This window comes from Cavia porcellus, unplaced genomic scaffold (assembly GCF_034190915.1).
Source record: "Cavia porcellus strain 051 isolate PalLab524CR breed Dunkin Hartley unplaced genomic scaffold, mCavPor4.1 scaffold_26, whole genome shotgun sequence".
NCBI lineage: Eukaryota > Metazoa > Chordata > Mammalia > Rodentia > Caviidae > Cavia > Cavia porcellus.
Genome location: NW_026947509.1, coordinates 40,011,546 through 40,019,108, shown reverse-complemented (window position 1 = coordinate 40,019,108; position 7,563 = coordinate 40,011,546). Strand labels below are relative to the sequence as shown.

Here is a 7,563-nt window from a genome sequence, read left to right as displayed (position 1 = left end):
TAATGAGAAGAATAAAAATGGGGAAAGCAGATTAGAAACAAGGAGAGAGAGGTGTGTGGAAAGTGGACTTAAAAAAGAAACAGATGAGCATGTACATACTTCCCAAGATAAATGCAAATATCATATGCTGAAAACACATCCTAATAAAATTAAAATTAGAATTAAAAAATTAAAAAAATATTGTTCCTTGATGATGTCAAATAAGATTGAGCTGCTACATAATATTGTTTAGCATAAGTACAACAAATCAATTATGTTTATCTCCTGAAAATATCTTTTGACACCAAACTCTTCTCAAAGCCTTTTTCATCTCTGAATTTCTCAGGGTATAGATTAAGGGATTGAACACAGGTGCAGTAATGTTGTAAAAGAGAGTGAATATGTTGTCTTCAGGGTAAGTGGGAAGGGTATTAGGTAAGCAAAGATGGAAGGTCCAAACAGCAAGATAACAACAGTGATGTGAGACTTGCAGGTAGATGGGGCTTTGCGTCTTCCCTCAGCTGAGTGGTATCTTCATGTGGACAGTATGATGACATAAGACCCAAACAAGAGGACAAAGGTTACTAAGGCAGCCATTCATTAGATGGCAACCATGAGCACACCCATGATGCAGGTATCAGTACATGCAACTTTCAGCAAAGGAAAAATATTACAATAGTAGTTGTCAATTTCATTGGGACCACAGAAGGGCAGCCAGGGAAGAGGAATGGGCAGCCCCGCCAGCCCAGGCAGCCACAATAAGGATGTGGCACCTAGCTCTGCTCATGATGATCACATAATGCAGAGGTTTGCAGAGGCAGTATAACTATCAAAGGCCACAACTGTAAGGATGAAGATTTCGATCATTCCAAAGAAATGCACGGCCAAGATCTGTTTCACACAGGTCTTACAGGAGATGACCTTTCTTTGTAGTAGGAGATCACCAATCAATGTGGGTGTCACACAGGAGTTATAGAAGATGTCCCTAGAAGCAAAGTGACTGAGAAAATAGTACAATGGTTCATTAAAAAGGGAACTGCAGCAGACAGAGATGAGGATCAGAAGGTTTCTCACCAAGATGGGCACGTAGCAAAATAAAAAGAAGACAAAGTAAAATATTTGTATGTCCCAATCAGAAGAAAGACCCATGACTCTGATATGTTTGTCTGACTTTCCATATGGGGTATAGAATGCACAAATAATTATCTGAGGAGTAATGAACTTAGATCAAAGCATTTGTAATAGGATCACAATCATATCAAGATGACCAAAAAGTCACAGAAGCTACTCAAACCAATCACAGAAACTGATAAATAAACGAAATAGTAATATTTGTTTTTGTTCCAATTTCTCTACCAGCTGTGCTTGAAAAATTTTCCAAACTGTCTATCTATTGGTAATACTGAGAATATAAAACATTAAATTGTGAAAATAAGACAGAAAATTGACATTTCAAAATAAAAGAAATTCTAATATTAATATTTAACACTGAGATACAAGAAAAATTCTTAATGTAATGCAGGGCATTCATCTAATTTGTACTTTTAATGTTATTCGTTTTCCATGGAGTTTTCAGTTTAGGTGATGGTGCCTTTCAGGGAGTGACGAAAGTAGCTCCCTGAACTGCTTGCAGATGTATAGTCAGGGGACATATTTATAAATTTTAATTTTCTTGTTTTTTAGCAGTGTGTTTGGTGGATAATCTACCTGAAAACACAAGGGTAAAGACCCTATTTTGGGCCCTACATGTTAAACTGAAGAACATAATTTTGATGATTACATTAGAAGGCAAAAAGAAAAATGAGGGTAGAACAAAATGCTGAGGTTTTCTGACAATACATCTTGAAAAATAACTAGAAAATCTATATATTTCTTATTTAAATTTTAGTGTGGAAAAGATACCTTCAGACAAACTCTAGAATCAATAGTATTAATAGCATAGATACATAAAAAGTAACTGAAATGGACAGGTAATTTAAAATCTGCACAATTAATATGTTCGGCTAAAATACAACAGGAGTATCAAAAGTGAATCAAAGATGTTACGCAGTGTAACTGCAAACTGTGATCAGGGATCATTTGGCATTTATCTGTTGTTTATTAATGATTTTGCATCAATAATTATTTATAAGATCAGGGCAGAATTCACACAAAGACAAGAGTGCACTACAGATGCTACTGCTCTCCTCATTGGTGAGAAATTAAACAGCATTCAGACAACATTTCAAATTTACTCCCAGATTTTTTTGTGGCAGCCATCTATGGCCCCATAGATCCCATTTATTAATACCATAAAACTTCTGCTGCAACAATATGCATACAGCAGTAAGATGACCTTTTTTCCAAGAGGGGGTAACCTCAGCTTGATTAGTTTTTGTCAATATCATCCTCAAACTTTCTGGCCACTATAGTATGAAGACAGTATGACTTATCTTTAAAAATGTATATGGCAGAGCTAAAGATGGTTGTTCAGTAAGCAGCAAAATACAGAGCTTCCCTGAGAGAAACAATTCAGATACAGGAATAAAACATCTTGGAGAGGACCAAGCAGAGGGAGATGGATCCTCGAGACCCACGAAGAAACTAAAGGGAGAAGAGCTGGTCAAACATGTGGTCATGGAGCTACCATTGAAGCAGCTCAGATTCATGGCCACAATGCTCTTGCTGGAGCTGCCCAAACTTGGGACTGTGGTGTGCTCTCTGCAGGATCTGCGGTTGTGCTGAGGTCAGGGTCGGTGAACCCAACAGAGAACAAAGTTGGTGTGGAAACCTGCACTAACCCGTGGTGAGTGCTCAGAATAAGACCTTTCCACGGGAAAGGGGTGACCAAGTGGACGACATATTGGAATCAGGCAGGACGGGCCTGAACTAAAAATGGCAGTGGCTGCTCAGTTGGCTGCTCCCTGCCCAGAGCAGATTGGTGGGAATCTGCTTGGCATGGGTCATGCCCCTGGCCAGGACCCAGTGAGTTGCTCCAAACCAATTTCATATGCATGGAACACACTTATGTGGTGAATGCGCTTTAGTGGCTTGTAGGGGAGGGGCCAGCATATGTCACCTCTGCTTGCACCTCAATGACCAGCAAAAAACTGGAGAGGTCTTAATTCCCTAGCCAATGTACTTCAGAAGAACCATAGCCAACAAGCAAAGGGGCTGGGATCTCCACTATACACCTGTATGGAAGAAACCAAAAACATGACAGGAGAAAAAATTTTAAAAAGCCCCCAGCCCCTAACCCTGTAAATATTGATCCAGGAGAGGTAAATACAAGAGATTGGGGGCAGCAAATATGCAATATCAGACATGGCATCAGTGGACATAAAGAGATATCTTCATGACCTCATAGATGAGCTCAAAACTCAAATATTAATTCAAGTAAGGCAAGATATAAGAAGATTAATAAAAGAAATGCTAAACACCTTTCAAGAAGACACAGATGGAAGGATGGTGGAACAAAAAAAGGAGAGAAACATTTGATGAAAAATATAAAGAAACCCTGGAATACCTGAAACAGATTCAAAGAGATTACCAGGAAATTAAAAACTCCATCAAAAGCTGGAAAAATTGCCTCAAAGAAACTAGAGATAGATTAACAAAACTTGAAGATAGATTTGCAATGTCTGATCATGAAAGGAAAGATCTCTTAAAAATAACAAGGGAACAGGCAGTAACAATACAAAGGTTAGAAGATGATAAGAGAATCTAAAACTTAATTAAAAATGTGAGTGAAGAAGCAGGGTTAAATACAAAGAAAATACAAAGACTATTCACAGAAATAATCAAGGAAATCTTCCCAAGCATAGGAAAAGGAAATGATATTCAGATGTATGAGGCATACAGAACTCAAGCCACCTACAACCAAAATAGAGCTACACCTAGAGATATCATAATCAAGATCCTAGAAGTTCATCACAAGAACAGAATATTAAAAGCTGTCAGAGAAAAGAAGTAGATCACCTATAAAGGAAAACCCATAAAATTCACAGCAGACTTCTCAACACAAACCATCAAATCAAGAAAAGCTTGGAGCAAAATATTCCAAGCCCTGAAAGAAAATAACTTCCAACCCAGATTGATGTACCCTGAAAAACTGTCTCTCAAAATTAATGGAGAAACAAGATGCTTCCATGACAAAGAGGAACTGGGCGAATTCATGACCACCAATATAACCCTTCAAGAAATACTGAAGGACATTCTAGAGAGAGAGAAAAATACTGCAGTTTCAGAAACAGTGGCAGAGAGGCCTCAATGAGTGGGGCAGACAGTGGAATGAAGGAGAAAAGTAAACAACCAATGGCAGAAAAGTAGCGTAACAGAAATGAGGCAGAGAAGGTTGGCTATAATCTCTAACATAGATGGTCTTGACACACTAACAAAAAGAAACACGGGCAGAGTAGATCAGGAGGTAAAGTCCATTGAGATGCTCTGCACAGGAAATACAACTGACCTGAAAGAGGGTTCATGGATCTAAGGTCAAATACAAGAAAACAATGCTCTAGGTGACTGGGAACCAGAGAGAAATAGGGGCAACTCAACCAGCACCTGCAGGTGGGTTGCAAAGACATGATACTTTTGTGCAGTAGAGAACTACTCAGCTATAACAAAGGAAAACCTTGAGGCTTTTGTAGGTTAAGGAGTACAACTTGAGATCAAATCCAGCAGTGAGAAGGATCAGAACCAGTTGGGTAAGTAGCAGGTTGCCCCCCCCATCTAAAAACTGAGGGAGTTGGTGGGACCCAAAATGTGCAGTGCTTCCTGTGGGAGGGAAAGGGGAGGAATAGTCTAAAAAAGGAAGGCAGATGACACTGTTAACAGTGTACGATGATTTAACCCCACTTTGTTCTCCATGTCTGCAATACCAGACATGGCATCAGCGGACATAAAGAGATATCTTCACTCTGTTTAGTTGGTTATATTCTGTTCCAGTCTGTCTACTTGTACTAGATTTGAGAGCACAGACAGCTATCCCCAAAATAGCAAGATATAGTATGGTAATCATCCTTAATTTCTTATTAACTTAATTTGAAGCCCAGTATAACTTACACTGTCTTATTATGACTGATCTTATTTGAGTCTGGTTTTTAGATTGCTGTTTTATATTGACTTATTTTATTTGAATCTGTTGTGATTGATAGTGTCAAGTCTGAGAGTATAGGCAACTACACTGAAAATGACAAGATTCACTAGGATGATTTGATTATTACAATATAACAAGAGACATCATAGTAACCGCTGTAGATCACCTTGTGTTGCAGTTTTATATGACTTTTTCAGTTCATGTTTTTCTAGGAATTTGTTTTGTTTTGTCTTGCTTTGTTTTGTTTTCCTTCTAACGAAGAAAGGATAGATATACATGTAGAGACTCATGCATGCATAGAACTTATAAATAGCCTATGACAACTGATTATATAACACATGATGAAATGAACAACTGCTTTGAAGAAAAAGAGATGGTACAATACCCGGCGCTGATTCTGTAGCATCATAATGTGAAATCCAGCAATACTATTATTCTTTGTTCAAAGTGATTTTAGTCTGTTTTGTTTTGTTTAATTTCAACATAAGTGAAAGTATGGACAGGTATTTTGAAGAGAATGAGAGACACTAAGACAGCCATTGATGACTCCCCAATTGTCTGGTCTTAAAGACCTAAAATGCCTTCATCATCAGTTTTATACTATGTTTGGATCAGTTTTATACTGTGTTGTTTTGTATGAATTCTCTGTATGCGAAGACATGGACAACTATTTGGAAGAAAACAAGAGACAATATGATAGATAGTGAAGATCTGTGGTTGTCTTGCTTTGTAATTTATGTCTCTTACATTGCTTTCTTATGTTCTGTTTGGTTGTTTAATTTTACCTTCTATAAATAAAAAGCTGTGTATGGGCAATGGGAACACCACAAAATTCAGTAAGCTTTTATAATTTATTAAAATGTATGGGCACAATTATGATTACTAATGATCCTTCATTTACAAAAATGATATTTTAGATTCCTTTACATAGATGCACATAAAATTTACCGAGTTTAAGAAGTATATGCTCTAATTCTTCCTCAGTCACATGCCATAGACATTGGGAGACATTTTAGATGCAGAGCTGGAGGAGACACCACAGGAATTCTCATGTCATTACAGATGACACACTGTGAGGTCTCTGTCCAATACACACCCATGGTTCTAAGGATGAATGTAAGCTATATCACTGTTCTGTTTGACACCTTTACACAATTGCCGACTTTGAATTACAGCCATGTAACCATTTACATTGCTTACTGATGGTGGTAAGCCCCCTCAGTCCTGGAAATTTTATTAGTGTAGTATTATGAACAATTTTAAGTGATAGGAACTGAAAGTAGGAAATGTAGGGGGTAATTTTGAAACTTGTATGTCATTTTGCATGAGGAGTAAAAGAAGTGTGTGTTATTAGATCAATGAAGAAAAATTTAAAACAAAATACTAAAAGCCAATAAACAGCAATGTTTTATGCAAGCACTATGTACCATCAAACTTTTGATGACGTACAAAGAATAGCAGTCATCTAAGTGTCCATGAATCTATAAATTTGCCATCAATTGAAATGCATAAATTGAAACTTGGCTACGTGTATGTATTTCAATCTTTGATTTAAACTTTATATCATAGCTGATTTCAAAGCTATTCAGCCTTTCCAGCTAAGCAGGGGATAATAATCATCCAGCAAGGATATGGTCAATCTGTATAGCTTACTCCCAATGATTATTTCATATACATATTATTAACAATGGTGTCACATATTTCACTTTTGATTATACTTTGTGATAAAGTTTAGAGAACATAAGTCAAACTGTTGTAAATTTCTTCATTCATAAAGCTGGTTGATGCAGGGTAGTTCAACTTTTCTAAAATTGAATTTCAACATTAATTAAAGTGAAGTACAGCATGTATGGGAAAATGAGATGTGCATGAGATTGTGATATGTAATCTCTTGGGAGAACGAAAGAAACACGACTAAGAATTATGATTTTTTTCTTTTTAAAAAATTTTATTTAAGGAGAATAAGAAAAAAAAAACAGAAAAAGGGCACAAGTTATACAGAATTTCAGAAAAAATACACAGTAGGAAATCACTAGTTAATAGATTACATATTGTCATCTTAGAAATAGTGGTTCAAGTTACAAAATTAAAGCATATAAAGTGGACATTCAAACAGTGAGACTGCAAACATTTCTGTTCAATGATCCAACAAAACTCAGTAATGTGGTTATCTATCTTATACACTTAAATGTGCATGCAGCTATATCCTTTAGAGCACTTTCTTTTCCTCTCTTTTGTACAATGACAATTACACATTTTGGGTTTTATTACTCGCACAGCTCTTATTACTTTTTTTGATGATTATAAAACCAAATGTGACATAACAAAACAGAGTCAGTAAAATCAAAAGGATGGCCATACTACATACTGTAAAAACAAAATACAAGGTGATCAACAATGGTTACCATAATGCCTCTTGCTATCTTAAAAAGAATTGCCTATATCATCAGTTATAATAAAATTGAACAAAACAGTAAAGAACAAAACCAATAAAACCAAAATATTGG

General features: G+C 36.4%; 1 pseudogene; it reads right to left on the bottom strand.

The window, feature by feature from the left end:
• Positions 1-247: 247 nt before the first annotated feature.
• LOC106028660 (olfactory receptor 4P4-like) lies at positions 248-1,128 on the bottom strand (annotated as a pseudogene).
• Positions 1,129-7,563: the final 6,435 nt, after the last annotated feature.